Source organism: Bos mutus, chromosome 19 (genome assembly GCF_027580195.1).
Source record: "Bos mutus isolate GX-2022 chromosome 19, NWIPB_WYAK_1.1, whole genome shotgun sequence".
NCBI lineage: Eukaryota > Metazoa > Chordata > Mammalia > Artiodactyla > Bovidae > Bos > Bos mutus.
The window spans coordinates 29,742,507-29,758,609 of NC_091635.1; the positions used below are offsets into that span (position 1 = coordinate 29,742,507).

A 16,103-nucleotide genomic window follows, 5' to 3' on the forward strand; every position below is an offset into this window, starting at 1 on the left:
GGTAAAAAGTGAGAGCTCTGGAGTCAGACTCTCTGGTTCTAGCTTTACCATCTGCCACCTGTGTGACCTTGGGCAGGTTACTAAACCTCTCTGTACCTTGGTTTCTTTGAAAAACTGGGGTGGCAATAGTGTCTACTTCAAAGGGTTTAGGGGATTAAATGAGATGAAGCAGCTGGCATGCGGTACACTCTCCATCAATGTTATTATTTCTTTTTGTAGTAACATGGTTTTGTGGCAATCAGTGAAAGCTCCTTGGAGGAAGTGCCCTTTGAGCTGAGCCTCAAGAACCGGAAGGACTTCCAGAAGCTGAGATGGTGGTGGTGAGGAGGCTGAAGAACCACAGATTTTGTCTGAAAGCTTGTTATTTCTTCTCTCTTGCTCGTTTCATCCCTCCCTCTTTAGCTGGTACTCTCTTCTCCCAGAGTCTCTCTCTTTCCTTTCCCGACCTCCTCCTTTTCCCTTCTCACCCACTGGAGGCCTCCCTCTGGTGTCCTTGGCCCTACAAGGTCGCTGACTGCTGGGTTATGAGGTGCTGCTCTGGGGCTGCAGGGTCACCTTGCAGTCCCCTGATGGGGACTCTGTACCGGTTCCAAATGGAGGTGGGATGCTGTATCCAGGATTCTTCCCTTGCAGTTCAGGGAGAGATGGATTTAGTGTGGGTCACTTTCACTACAAATTATCAAGCGGTCTTCCATGTGGATGTCAGCCTGTGTTAGGGCTACAGCTGTACCAGCTCGACCTTGTTCAGTTAATAATTTACTGCCGGGAAATGGGAGTTAAATGGGCCAGAAGGCATATTTTGTGTGAACCTTGGGACACTTCTGACAGCAATTTGTGTAATTTGTCCGGGAAGAGCCTAAAGCTATCTGAATTCTAATGTTCCGCCTGTCGCACTGAACCTTAGACCCCTTTTATTAACATGGTTGGCTTTGATTTATATTTATTTTATTCCTTTGGTTTCACTTCTGATCTCATGACTGGAGCAGTGGTGAGTGTGGAAAATGGCTGTGTGAGGAATTATGTTCCCAGTGTCCTTATTCGAAGAAATCCACCAGCACCTGTGGTGTGGGTTTTCTCTGTTTTATGTAAAAGGAACTCATACTTGATTCAAAGCTCTGCTATTACCATTTTTGGAATTCTTAATAATTTATGAACAAGGGGTTACCATGTTGTATTAGGTCCTGAAAATTAGGTACCTGGTCCTACAGGTATGCCTTGGTTTTTGATGTTGAACTTGAGTGACCCTCCAAGGTCCTTGTGTCCTTTCTCCTGCCTCCTGGACCATCCTGGAATTGTGTCAAAGACCTCAGGGAGCCTATGGTAACTCTTTCCAAGAATCGTACAACCCTGCCAGTCGAAATATCTTAAAACACACACACAGGTAAAAGAAGTTGTTTGGTAGTTTAGATGCTAAGTCATGTCTGACCCTTGCAACCCCAGGGACTGTAGCCTGCCAGGCTTCTCTGGGGTTCTCCAGGCAAGAATACTAGAATAGGTTGCCATTTCCTTCCCCAGGGGATCTGCCTGACCCAGGGATCAAACCCAGGTCTCCTGCATTGCAGGCAGATTCTTTACCCACTGGGATAAGAGGAAAGCCCAAAAGAAGTTGTTTTAAAATAAGTAATATATGGATTTATTTCAAAATTCAAAGTACTGAGGGGTACTGTTGTTTCCCCCAAGTTTTCTTGTTCTCCTTCCGCAGAAGCAAGCAGTTATCCATCTCTGGGCATCTTCCCAAGACAGTCTGTGCTTTGATGAACACATATGTACATGTCTCCATATTTCTTTTTCTTCACCAGATGGTGAGATAACTTGTATACTATTTTGAACTTTCCTCTTTTTACCTAATTCTGCATTGTAGAAATCATTCTAAATCACCATACAGATCTACTTTATTATTTTTTGGGTAATGATTTCCCATTGTTTGGATTTTCTATAATTTACTTAACAGGTTCCCTGTTGACTGACACTGAAGGTGTTTCTGAACTATAAACAATGTTCTTGGAATAGGGTTGCCAGAATTAATATATTGAAATACAGTCTTTCCAGCTCAATTTCAATTTCAGATGAACAGTGAATTTTTTAGTGTAAGAATTTCCCATACTTTCATCCCAAGAGGGCAGGACATTTGGGACATAGTTTTTTTGGTTTTGTTTTAGTTTTTATTGAAGTATAGTTGATTTACAATGTTGTGTCAATTTCTGCTGTACAGCAAAGTGACTCAGTTATACACACATACACATTCTTTTTTATATTCTTTTCCTTTACAGCTTATCCCAGGATGTTGAATATTGTTCCCCGTGCTATACAGTAGAACCTTGTTGTTTATCCATCCTATATGTAATACTTTGCATCTCCTAACCCCAAACTCCCAGTCCATCCCTCCCCAGGGACACAGATACACTAAAAAAATATTGTGATTTGAGGACTTCTCTGGTGGTCCAGTGGTTTAGAAGCTACCTTCCAATGCAGGGAATGTAGGTTCAATTCCTGGTCAGGGAACTAAGATCCCATATGCCTTGGGGGAACTAAGCCATGACGACTGAGCCTGTGCTGCAGTGAAGATCCATCACAGTCAAAAATAAAAAAAATTAAAAAAAATATTGTGTTTATCTGAAATTCAAATTTAGCTAGGTAGCCTATATTTTATTTGGCAACACTATCCTAGAACAATGCCTAGCATATAGTAGGGGCTCAGTAAAGATTTATTAGATGAATAAATAAGTGTTTCGTCTCTGGAAGGAAAGCTCATCAGAGCAACTGCTTTGGCGTGTTTCCTGCTATATCTGCAGTGTTTAATATTTATTTGTTTGCTACATGGACAAGTGCTACAGTGAATGTCTTTGTGAATGCTTCATTTGGCCCATGAGAGAATATATTTGTAGGATAAATTCATTCATTTAAAAGTGTGATTCTGCCAAATGGCCCTCCACAGGCCTCTGACACCTCTTGGCTGAGTTGTCTAATTGTATTCATGCTCATCACCTAAAGTCATTTGACCCTTGGGGAACTTCCCCCTTGAGGCTGCCCTAAATGGGGGTCAGAAAGGAATTAAAAATGCCAACCCCATTATACCACTCCTTTATGCCTCCTCCATCAATTCCTGCCAAGAAATGAGGAATTTTAGATGCAAATGGCAGGGGATAACATCTGTCTCATCAGGGCCTCTGCTGTCTGGTCCTCGGAGGGGCCGGAGAAGCCCATGGGTCCTGCCAGTTCCTAGTGATGGATGGTTCATGTGGGTTGGGCTGTCCCAAAGGCGCTTCCAGGTTCCTAGTCCACCTGCCTCCCAATCTTCTAATCTGTCACTGGCACAGGATGATTTAATCACTGCAACAAGGCTGTCACAGAGCCTCTGCTGCCTCTGGTGGGAATGCCTGTTACATTCTTCCCCGGCCAGCCTAGACACATGTGGTCTCCGTTTGCCAACCACCAAGATCTGTGTGGATCTGAGGTTCTGGGAAGCAAAGGAACACAGTGGTAAGCCCTTTGAACTGGGAATCTGGATGCTTGGACCGGAGTCCCTATTTCACCACTTCCTGTATGGTGGCAGGGTGACCTTGGATGAATTACTTAACCTCTCCCAGCATCAGTTTCCTCTGCAGTAGAAAAGGGCTAACACCTACATATGAACTCAAGGGTTTGTCATGAAATTTAAAGCAATAACTTGTGGGGGAAGGGGTGGAGAAATTGTGAAGGATTCTATAAATATAAAATATTTTGAGGTTGGGAGTGTGGACAACAGAGGGCCTTGAGGGGTTTCTGAGTAATATTACTTTTTTATTGGCCAGGCCTCGAGTCTTACAGGATCTTAATGCCTCGATCAGGGCTTGAACCTGGGCTGTGTCAGAAAAGAAATGAGCCCTAATCACTGGACCGCCAGCCTCCTTATTACTATTATTATTTTATTAATTATTTTATCATCGTGGATTCAATATTTCTATCCAGGGGACTTCCCTGGTGATCCATTGGTTACGGAGCAGTCTTCCAGTGCAGGGGAAATGGGTTCTATCTCTGATCAGGGTAATAAGATCTCACATGTCACGGAACTACCGAGCCTGCGCACTCTGGAGTCCATGCCGCAAGAAAAGAGTCCACGTGCCGCAACTAAGACCTGATGCAGTCAAAAATAAAACAAATAAACATTTCAAAATTTCTATCCAGGAGGGCTTAAAGGATTCCTGGATAAAAATTGGTGGGAGTAGTGACCTGCCCTTTAGAAAAAATTGGAAATAGTCAGTATCAATCAATAGTCCACATCAAAGCTGGGGAACAGGGCTGGCTGGTTACAGGAATGGGTGAAGTCTCTTTAAGCCATTCCTTGGTGACCCCACTGTCTCCTCCCAGGGCTGGAAACTCGTGTTTCTGCTCTCTTGGCATCCCAGTTTTTCTACCTAGAAGATTCTTTCCAAGACTGTTCATCAGGCAGACAACATTGACTCCACCAGCTTCTAGAAAACTGCCATTTCCAAAGAGGCAACTGTCCAACCTGATTTAGGATCGGGCTTCTTCCAAGTTCTCACCTTGGCACCTCTTGATCCATGGTGGATGGAAGCTCTTCCAATTTAAGGAACAAAGCCAGTTTCTCAGCTCTCTGGTAGGTGTGGAAGAGCCTTCCCAGAAGTGGCTGGGGAGCAGAGGAAGCACTGAGCCCTGGGGCGAGGGAGGCTGGTTGTTATTACACCATGATGAGTGTCAGGACCTTTGAAGTGAAGGTCTTGATTCACCCCGTACCTGCTGCCAGTTCTGGGTTTGTGGCTCTGAATTCCTCTTTCCCCTCTGAAGTACAATGAAAGGTGGCAAATCACTCTGTGTGTGTGTGTGTGTGAGAGAGAGAGACAGAGAGACAGAGAGACAGAGAGAGAGAAAGGTGCAAAAGGCATTACTGACCTGGCCCCTTACCTCAAGGACCAGTGAGTCCTGGTGTGAAATGCCAGTGAGCTGCAAATTAAGAGTAACTTTCAACATCTACTTCCAGTGTAAATTACCTCCAAAAGCATCGTGTTACACCTTTGCAGAGAAGCTGTCCTTGTAGAGATGGCTTTCTTTGCTGGTTGTCAGGTCTGACAGCTTCACACCCAGAGGTGGAAAATACACAAGAATGAAAGTGAGTTTGTCTAGGCTGCTTGGGGGTGGGAGGAATTCCCTAGGTGGAGAAAGCAAAACCAAGCAAAAGAAAGCAGAACCAAGCAAAGCAGATCAAAACACAGCTCATGTCACATTCTTTTGCACCTGAGAACCGACAAACTCTAAGCTCTAACAAAGCAGAGAAGTGACAGGTGGCTGGCTAGGATTCGGGGATGGTGGTGGTGGGGTGGTGGTGTGAAGCTAGTTATAACTGTTATAGCACATTGCCCTGGATGCCTCCACTCCCTTACTAGAGGGAGTGGAAATGCATGTAGCAGAGGAAGCCTCTAAAATTTGGAGAGGACTGATGGGCTGCTGCCCTGGAGGGTGGGGGCACACCAGTGTTGCCTCACCTGTCCTCTGAAAGCTGAACATGTCCCTTTCAGGGTTCTGTCCCAGGCATCGGAAAAATGGGTGAGTGGAAGAAGGATGTGAAACTTCCCATCTCCCATCCCCACTCCTAGACCCATGTCCCAGGACTCCCTTACCCAAATAGAATTTGGAAATTTGGGATTTTTCCACAGAGTGTCTGTTCCCTCCTGCTTCACTTCAGCTCTGCTGGCCACCTTCCTGCCTCAGGACCTTTGCATCTGCTCTTCTGCCTGCCAGGTTCTTGGAGGGACTTCCTCTGCAGCTCAGAAGTCTCTTCCTCAAAGAGGCATCCCCCATCACTGCTTCTAAAATAGGATCCCTCCCTCTACTGGATACCCTCTACCATGTCTGGGAGCTGGAATGAAGATCCAGTGGGCAGGGATCTGTCAGTCAGGTTTTGTTTAAAAAAAAAATCTAAAAAGGCTATCCCTTTAAAAAATTATTCTAACATTTATTTGTTGTGCCCGGTCTTAGTTCCAGCACGTGGGATATTTGATCTTTGTTGTGGCATTGCAGTGTACAGGATCTTGAGTTGTGACATGTGGGATCTGGTTCCTGGACCAGAGATTGAACCTGGGTCCCCTGCGTAGGGAGCCACTGGACCATCAGGGAAGTCCCCATCAGTCAGGTTTTGCTCATTGATTTATCTCCAGTACCCACCAGTGCCTAGCTTGTCGTAGATGCTCATATATCTTGTTTAAATGAATTTTGAATCAATTATTCACCCTGCTTTATATTTCCCATAGTCCTATTGCTATCAAACATCATTCTGTTTACTCATTTATCTATTCGCTTGTTTGTGGTCTGTCTCTCTGGCTAGATTAGAACCCCCAGGAGGGCAGGGACATTTCTGTCTTGTTTTCCAACATCTATCACTCGTGCCTGAATCATTGCCTGACATATAAAGGATTCTAGATAAGCATTTGTTTAATGACACTATAGGGGATCATGGTTTTCACAGACAGATGTGTCAAAAGACAATACCCTCTTTAGAAAAAAGGAGGAAAATTCTGACACACAGATAGATTGAGGTTATGGTAGGACTACTTCCATCATTTCAGAATCACTTCCTGTACTGAAGCATGGATTGTAAGATTTCCTTGACTAATATTTTAAAATTTTAGCTTATATATCTATTGATCACCTACTGTGCACCAGGCAGTATACTAGAAACAGTCACATATCTTGTGCCTCAATAGAGAAATTCTGTCCAATAGATTAATATCACTTAAAATTTGCATCTTTTAAAAAAGTACAGAAACAAGCAAACAAACAAAATAAGCATCCATTTTATTGAAGATTCCGGTTTATTGGATCTTTATTATGTGCTTGGTATTCAATGCCTTGGAGGATCACCTCCCAATCTACCTTCCCAAGCATCTGTCCTACCACTTCCCTTAAGGTAGACCATGACCCAACAAATAGAGGGTGATAACAGTTCTTGCTCTTTCCATCCTGTCTCATGCATTTGCCTGCTCTGTTCCTGTCCCTGGGTTATCCCTTTTCTCATTTCCATTGGTCTAAGTACTTATTTGTCATTCAAGGTCCACCTCCTCCAGGAAGTCTTCCCTGATACCACCTTGGATTTACAGTGCATGAGTAAACAGTCACCCAGTAGTGTCCGACTCTTTTATGAAAGGGCATGCCTTATCTTTTCTTCCTCAGTGGTGGCCAGCATGGAGTTATGTAAAAGAAGTGACTTTTGGATGGCCTCTAAGGATGCGGGCTGGTTGCCAGAAAATACAACCAGGTGATCAGAGGGTTGGAATTTTCAGTCTTCCCCAGTCCAACCTCAGGAAAAGGGACTGGGGCTAGAGTTTGAGTTCAATCACCAGTGGCTGATAACTTAATCAATTATGTCCATGTAGTGAAGCCTCTGTAAAAACCCAACAGGACTTGGTGTGCAGAGCTTCTGGGTTGGTGAACACATGATTCAGGAAGGGTGGAGTGCTCAGGGAGAATGTCCTTCCCACTCGCCCTGCGCTATGCATCTCTTCCATCTGGCTCTTCCTGAGTTATATCCTTCTATAATAAATCTGTAGTAAGTAAGTTTCTAAGAGTTCTGAGTTTGTTATGCTCTTGCAAATTAATCAAATCCAAGGAGGTGGTCATCGAAGTTTCAATCCAGAAAGCTGGTTGGGCTTCCCAGGTGGCTCTCACAGTAAAGAAACCACCTCCCAGTGCAGGAGACATAGGAGATGTGGGTTCAATCTCTGGGTCGGGAAGATCCTCTGGAGGAGGGCATGCAACCCACTCCCATACTCTTGCCTGGAGAATCCCATGGGCAGAGGAGTCCAGTGGGCTACAGCCCATAGGGTCGCAAAAGTCTGATACGACTGAAATGACTTAGCACACACACGTGCACAGGTAGGTGACAACCTGGACTTGGAATTGGCAATTGGCAAGTGGGGTGGGGGACAGTCTTGTAGGACTGAGCCCTTAACCTGTGGGGTCTGATGTTTTCTCCAGATAGATAACATCTAAATTGAGTTTACTTGTATGACTCCCAGCTGGTATCAGAGAATTGCTTGATGGTGTGGGGAGAATAATCACCTATTGTAATTGGGTGCAGAATCCTACCTGCAATATCTTTTGGAGGGACACAGTTCAGAACAACTGTTTTACCTTTGTGCTGTAAATACATCACTGGGACTGGCTTCCCTAGTACGGAATAGTCATTTCCTTGGTATATTTAGGAGGGTGGATGATTGGTTCCAGGACCCTCCAAGAATACCAAAATCTGAGAGGCTCAAGTCTTTTATCTAAAATGGTGTGATAGTGTACAGAGTGTTTGGGAGAAGAGAAGATTCCAAATAATGGAGTTTTCTAGTAAAAGGAGAGCTACATTGTCCTGATGATTCTAGTATGGTATAGTAAAGGTGTTTGGATTTTTCTTTTTTCTTTTTTTGACCCCACCACATGGCTTATGGGATCTTAGTTCCCTGACCAGGGATTGAACCTGGGCCCTCAGCAGTGAAAGTGCCGAGTTCTAACCACTGAACTGCCAGGAAATTCCTCTAGACGATTCTTAATTCAGGATCGATCAACAGTAGAAATGAGGACTCCTGGCTAGCAATGGTTGATCTGTATAGCAGATGTATATAGGTGCTTCGGGCCAAAACCAGTTCTGCATCAAAGACTACACCTGGATTTTACGTTTGGGGAGAACAAAAGATTGGCTAGTTCTGCTTTTGTACCTTTCAGTTAGAAGGAAAATACTGAACAAACAAAATTCAGTTAAAGATCCAGGTTAGATTGTGTCTGGTCAAAACAGAGATTTTATTTTACATTTGGATTATGCTTTGATATTGCACAACTTTGAATTACTAGTAGTATGTGACATATACTATGACATACATCACACGATCACACATAGCATACTACATGCTAGGTACTATCCTGAGCTGTTTATGTTCATTAACGCATTTAATCCTCACAATAATCCTATGGAGGTACTTTGGTTCTCTCCATTCTACAGATGAGAAAACCGAGGTTCAGAGAAGTTATGTGTCTTGCCCAAGATTACAAAGCTAAGGGGTGGAAGGATCAGAATTGAATCCAGGCTACAGAGCCTGCATTATGATTTTCTGCCCTTGGTGACTAACTTGTCCTTATTTGCTAAGACGTTTTGTATTTGGTACTGAAAGTTTCACCTCCTGAGAACCCCTTCAGCCCCAGGCAACCCACGATGGCTGGTCATCTTACCTCTGCCTCTCAAATACAGCTTTCCAAGGTCATCTGTTTTTAAGTAGAGCCATAATTACCTCTAGCCTGTGTGCTGTTCAGTTCAGTGATTGCTAGTAAGATAGAGGGGTTGTGAAAATGACCTTGATCAGGCTCTTGCTGTTGAAGTGGATAATATATGGAGAAAATCTGTGGAGAGGACGAACAGGAGCCAAGGAAAATATTTCCAGATCGGCGATAAATAATGATTAAAAGAGAATGGGGTGGGTGAAGAGCTGGCTGTGACTGAGGCCAGAATAGGACTGGAAATGCCTAAAATAATGAAGGTGGCGATGGTGATGGCGGTGCTTCTCTAATATTGGTTGAGTGCCTTGTGCCAGGTTCTGTGCTAAACACCTCACTCATTCAGCCTTCACGACAACCATGTGAGATAGGCACTAGTATTCTGCCACTTTACAGATGGCAAAATTGAGACCCAAGGAAGTTAAAGGAAAGGAAAGGAAGCAGCAAAGGAAGCAGGTGACTTCTGGGTGAGAAAGACGAAGTGGACCTAGGCCTGTTTTGGCTCAAAAGATTTTTTCAGTATGTTTCCTACTTAAGATTTTTTTCCAGAATCTCTAAGGACACAGCATTTTTTTCCAGACCTGTAGGCTGTTCAGACTGGAAAACAGGAAAAGGACTGAGTGCCAGTCTGTCCCTCGTGCTCACCGGATATTTCCCTGCAATCAGTGAACTTCTACGTGCAGAACTTGCCACACATCTGCGGTTTTTCTGAGTGGGCTTAAGTCAGGCATCTCTTATGTGACTTGGCTAGACAACTGGATGTTAATGAGTGACTGATGAGAAAACTCAGGAGACAATTACCTGCAGGAGATCTGAGTGCTGCAGGAGAAGCTGTGGGGGTGTCTGTGTTGGGCCCCCCTGAAGGGCCCTCCTTTATTTTATAGGCTTTGATGTATTATTCACCTGCCACCCCTGAGGGCTTGCAATTAATTTTCATTTATCCTGGTTCTTTACCAGAGGGTTACAAGTTACAAATGGCCCCCTTTCTGGTGTCCTACCAATCTTTCCTTTTAAAATAATGCCCTGTTAATGGAGAGAAAAGAGCTCTGTAGAGATGGGTAATGTATGAAGGAGTTTTTGTTTTGTTCTAAGGAGTGAGTGTCCCTAATTTGCCAAAATGCCAGTGGATGCCCTTGATTCTGCTTTCAGAGAGAATGCATTAAAAAAAGGAGTAGGGTGATACACCGAGAGATTACCATACTAAGTGAAATGAAGTCAGAAGAGAAAGAAAAATACCATACTATTTCATTTACATGTGGAATCGGAAATATGGCACAAATGAGCCTATCTACAAAAGAGAAACAGGCCCACAGATATAGAAAACAGATCTGTAGTTGCCAAGGGGGAGGGGATGGGGGTGAGAAGAACTGGGACCTGGGATTAGCAAAACGTAAACTATTATATGTACCCACTCCAGTGTTCTTGCCTGGATCCCAGGGACGGGGGAGCCTGGTGGGCTGCCATCTATGGGGTCGCACAGAGTCGGACACGACTGAAGCGACTTAGCAGCAGCAAACTATTATATGCAGGATGGATAAACAACAAGATCCTACTGTTTGGCACAGGGAACTATATTCAATATCCTATGATCAACCATAATGGAAAGTATAACTGAGTCACTTTGCTGTATAGCAGAAATTGGCACAACATTGTAAATCAACTATACTTCAATTAAAAAAAAACACCCAAAAAAGAAATAGGGCGTTTGTTTTTGTTTTATTTTCTTGTTACCATGTGCTTTAAAAAAAATCCTTATCTAATGGATGAGCAGTTTGATTTGGTCAACGAGGCTGAATGGAAGGGTAGCTGTCTGCAAGCATTCTTTTTTTTTTAATTACGATAAAATGTGTATAATGAAATTTGTCAGTTCAGTGGCAGTAAGTACATTCGCACTGTTGTATAACTATCACCTCCATCCATCAAGAGAACTCTTTTCATCTTGCAAAACTGAAACTCTGATTCTTTAACTCCCCATGTTTTGCCCCTCACTTTTCTTCTGATAGTCTGTATTAGGATGGTCAGAAGAAGCATTAAAGACATGAATTGGTCTCCCTTAACTGACCCAGCTTTCTGCTCATCACTGTTTCTCGGAAGAAATGATTATACAACCACATGGATCATCTGCCTCTAATGGGGTCAAATGAGTAAACATTCCCCCTTTACAATTGTGGGCAGGGAAGGGGCCTTGGAGTCATAATTCCCTGAGGCCTCTTAGATTCAACTGGCAAACTCACTGGGTAATTAATGGTCCAGTTAATAGTCAGATGGAATACATGCTGGGCTGACATTATTCTGAAGAAAGATTAGGCAATAGAATTTTTTTTTAAGTTTTCAAAATATTTAAAGATAAAAGGTGCTCAATTGTAAAGAATTTTAAACTGTATGAAAGGATATAAAGAGAACATTAATTGTTCCTCCTTAGTTCTCTCTTCTGCTTCTTGTGCTTTTTTCTGGATTAAATGTGTAGAGAAGCATATGTTTTCAAGTATGTTTATATCCATCTGTATTATCTACTCTTTTGTTTTTTTTTTTTCCCTAGCTCTAAAAATACACTTATTGCATCATCTATTCTTTAAAAAGGAATGTGCGTGCGTGCTAAGTTGCTTCAGTCGAGTCTGACCCTATGGACTGTAGCCTCCAGACTCTGTCCATGGGATTCTCCAGGCAAGAATACCGGAATGAGTTGCAATGCCCTCCTCCAGGGGATCTTCCCAACTCAGGGATCAAACCCGAGTCTCTTATGTCTCCTGCATTGGCAGCTTGGTTCTTTATCACTAGCACCAGGAAGCTCCTTTAAAAGAAAATAACAATAGAATATCATTGTTTATATCACTCTGCCACTTCAGGACTGCCCTGTGTTCCCTATATGGACATACCATGATTCATTATGTCATTTTCTTGGTGATGGGCATGAGGGTTGTTCGTAGTTTTTCACTAAGCAGTGTGGCACTGAACATGTTAATGCATTTGGTCATATAGTTTACATATACTTACGTGCACCTGGCTACAGGATACATTCCTAGAAACAAGATGTAAAAACTGGATGGATAGTGCCAGCTACCAAAAGCTAAAAATTTAAAACAACTGCTGACCTCTTGGGAAGCTTGGCCAGCCCTTGTGACTCTATAAGCTGAAGAGATGCTGGCCCAGTAAGTCAGTTAGGACCATCCAACTGAAAAAGGTGCCCTATGGTCTTGGCACCTGACTAATGTCAAGTTGGGGTACTCCTTGCACTGAAAAGTTTCATCCTCATTATAAATGGTCAATTTAGCTCTCTGATTTCCAGCCCCTCTTTTTAAACTATATATATTTATATTATATATAATATTTTATTTAATATATATACATTTATAAAATAGATATTATATATTATATTTATTATATTATATATAGTAAATATATATTATACACATTATATTATATGTAATATTTTATATACATAATATATATATAATACATATTTGTTTTTATTTGGCTGCAGGTCTTAGTTGCCACATGTGGGATCTAGTTCCCTGATCAGGGATTAAACCTGCACCCCCTGCTTTGGGTGTGTAGAGTCTTAGCCACAGGATCTCCAGGGAAGTCCCTCTAAGTCAGCCTCTTGATGACTTTGGTGAATATCAATCAATTCTTTGGAGACTGCTCACCCATCTAAGGGGACCAATGCAATTTACCATCTATTTTTTCACTTAGGGTTTGAGGTGATCAACCAAAGGACAGCTGCACTGCTGAAGCATTTAGCCTCTACTGCCCAGTTGCTCTGCTGGATTGCTGGCTTGAATGACCAAATGCTCAGAGCTACTCTGAGACCTGGAATAGGGCTGAGTTCTCATTAACCCGAAAGCCCAAGGGGATCCCAGGGTGATCTCGGCTGACCTGGAAGAGTCTGCCTTACAGAACATTTATCTTCCCATGGCAATTAGTCTATTTATTTCCTAAAGATTGGGTCTGGTTGGAATCCAGCCAGACCTCCAGTTGTCCAAGGCAGATCTGAGTTAGAGATTCGCACCTAGCTGATTCTGCCTGTCCAAAAGGAACCAAAGCATCTGTCATGTGCCTGGGGAGTCAGTGACAGATGCCTTCTAGGGAGTGCAGGAAGAGCTCCTGCAACTTCAGCTGGAGATTCCCCAACTGACAGCAACGCCTCTGCCTCCATTTACATTTTGATCTAATTTCTGCATGTGATTTCTGAACTTGTATTCTTCTGGTGACAAGGGAATAAAGCAATGACAGGCTTCAATCATCTTCATGTGCTCCCTGGAAGAAATCATGTTTTCTGCTCCTGAGATTATCTACTAATAGAAGGGCAGGGTTTTCACCTCCACAGGACTTAGGCAGTGGAATTCCTCCTGCCTCCTTGAATTAGCTTCACATGGCACTGAAAGTAGCAAAAAGGGGTTGGTGCTGTGTGTATGGTCCATAAATAATTCCGTAGCTCCTGCAGTAATTTTTTTTCTTGAGCAGTTTGTGTGTGTGTGTGTGTGCACGCTCAAGGCACAGATTTCTCCATATTAAAATTTTATTTATTTATGTTTTTTGTGCTGGGTCTTCATTGCTGCGAGTGGGTTTTCTCTAGTTGCAGCTCATGGACTCTAGAGCACGGGCTCAGTAGTTGTGGGACATGGGCTTAGTTAATCTGAGGCATATGGGATCTTTCCGGACCAGGAATCATTGGCATTGGCAGGTGGTTTCTTAACTACTGGACCACCAGGGAAGTCCAAGGCATAGATTTCTGAAACAGATTACTTGACTAGCAAGACCTCTCAATGTGAGATCTAATTGTCTCTAGGGCCAATAAACACTGACTTAAGAACTTTCTGTGGGGCTGGCAGATCTGAGAAGTGCCTCTCTCAGGAAGTGGGGATTTAAGGTCTCTGAATCTGCAGGACATGAATTCATGATGTGGTTAGAAATGCTCAGTTGCAGATGTAGCATCATGCAGTGGAGTGCAGAGCAAGACAGCCCAAGTTTGAGTAACACTTCTGCCCCTGGACAAGTCACTTCGTGCTTCTGAGCCACATTTGTTCATTCTGCAAACGGTCACTGAGCATCAGTAGCACATGGAATCAACGAATGAGTTTACCGAGTACCCACTATGCCCTGGCACTGTGGTAGGTACCTTCCCCCAGTTTTCTTCCCTGTAAAATGTAGGTAATACTTTACCTGCTCTCTATTCCTCCAGGATTGCTGTGGGACCCAAAACAAGATAACGTGGGAAAATACTTTGGAAGCAGCAAACCATATAACCATGTAGAGGCCTGTTACCTTTGCTTTTCTTTTCCCCCAGATTTTCCACTTCCTCTGTTTTCCCTTCCCATCCTTCCAAGTCTGTACGAGCTTGCCTGGGTGTGGTTTCACGGGGCTGATTATTCACCATGCCACCCAAGTCTAGTGTAGACACATAGCTGGGAGTGTAGCATTTCCTTCTAAACCCATGCCCTTAGGCACACGTGTCATCTTGAAATCTACATCAGTGGGAACACCAGCTTCCCACACGCTGTGAGAAATGGAGTTTGAATATGTGTATGAATCACGTGAAGTGGAAGGGTTGACTTCTGTGGCTTTGTACTGTTTGTTCCCACATCATCAGAGACGAGATCTGAGTGATCAGGTGAACTTGATCTGCAGCAAAAAGAGCATGGGCTCAGAAGTCAGACCCTCTGATCCAGGCCTCTGTTCTGCCAGTTGCTGATTGTTTAGGTGGCTTGACCCAGCTAAGGCAAAAAAGGGAATCCAGTGGAAGGATACTTGTTGTTCAGTCACTAAGTCATGTCTTGCTCTTGGCGACCCCATGGACTGCAGCATGCCAGGCTTCGGGGTCCTTCATTATCTCCTGGAGCTTGCTCAAACTCATGTCCATTGAGTCGGTGATGCCATCCAACCATCTCATCCTCTGTCGTCTCCTTCTCCTCCTGCCTTCAATCTTTCCCAGCATCAGGGTCTTTTCAAATGAGTCAGTTCTTTGCATTAGGTGGCCAAAGTATTGGAGTTTCAGCTTCAGCATTAGTCCTTCCAGTGAATATTCAGGACTGATTTCCTTTAGGATTGACTGGTTTGATTTCCTTGCTGTCTGAGGTACTCTCAAGAGTATAGCACCACAGTTTAAAAGCATCAGTTCCTTAATGTTCAGCCTTCTTTATGGTCCAACTCTCACATTCATAAATGACTACTGGAAAAACCATAGCTTTGACTATATGGACCTTTGTTGGCAAAGTGATGTCTCTGCTTTTTAATACGCTGTCTAGGTTTGTCATAGCTTTTCTTCCAAGGAGCAAGCGTCTTTTAATTTCATGGCTGGAGTCACCATCCATAGTGATTTTGGAAACTAAGAAAATAAAATCTGATCCTGGATATCTAGAACTGGGGATAACCAAACTCAGGGACTTAAATGCTTTCAGGACATTCTTTTCTCTCTGGATTTTAACCCTCTCTATGCGTGGCCTTTATTCTTTCAGTTCAGCTTTTCCCCAGAGAGGAGCTCATGGCTTCTGGCAGCTCTTATTCATATGAACTGCTGCTGCTAAGTCACTTCAGTCGTGTCCGACTCTGTGCGACCCCAGAGACGACAGCCCACCAGGCTCCCCCGTCCCTGGGATTCTCCAGGCAAGAACACCGGAGTGGGTTGCCATTTCCTTCTTCAATGAGCTAACAGATCATAATTTTACTATTAGAGAAGGCCTGGTCTCTTCCTTCAATTTCCATGTCAAAAATGCTGGAGCAGTCTGATTGGCCTGGCTTGGGTCATGTGTCTGGTCCTAAACCAATCAACCTTGGCAAGGGGAGGGGCAGAAAGGGTCATGTGGCAGAGATAAAACCATTCCTAGAGATTAGGAAATTGATTGTGAGCCTGACAGCTA

The 16,103-nt window shown here is 43.5% G+C and overlaps 1 long non-coding RNA gene and 1 other non-coding gene across 4 annotated transcripts in view; one reads left to right on the top strand and one right to left on the bottom strand.

The window, feature by feature from the left end:
- The window catches only part of LOC138992119 (uncharacterized), a 37,501-nt gene that overhangs the window by 10,053 nt on the left and 11,345 nt on the right, over positions 1 to 16,103 (top strand). Inside the window, exon 3 of one of the 3 annotated variants that reach the window (XR_011468007.1) lies at positions 220 to 320. The exons of 1 other annotated variant lie outside the window; for it this stretch is intronic. This is a non-coding gene — a long non-coding RNA (uncharacterized lncRNA). Of the gene's footprint in view, positions 1 to 219; positions 10,477 to 16,103 lie in introns of those variants that run through there. One more of the 3 variants, XR_011468006.1, reaches the window with a different exon arrangement.
- TRNAE-UUC (transfer RNA glutamic acid (anticodon UUC)) lies at positions 8,438 to 8,510 on the bottom strand. The gene has a single exon. It is a non-coding gene; the product is annotated as a tRNA-Glu (tRNA).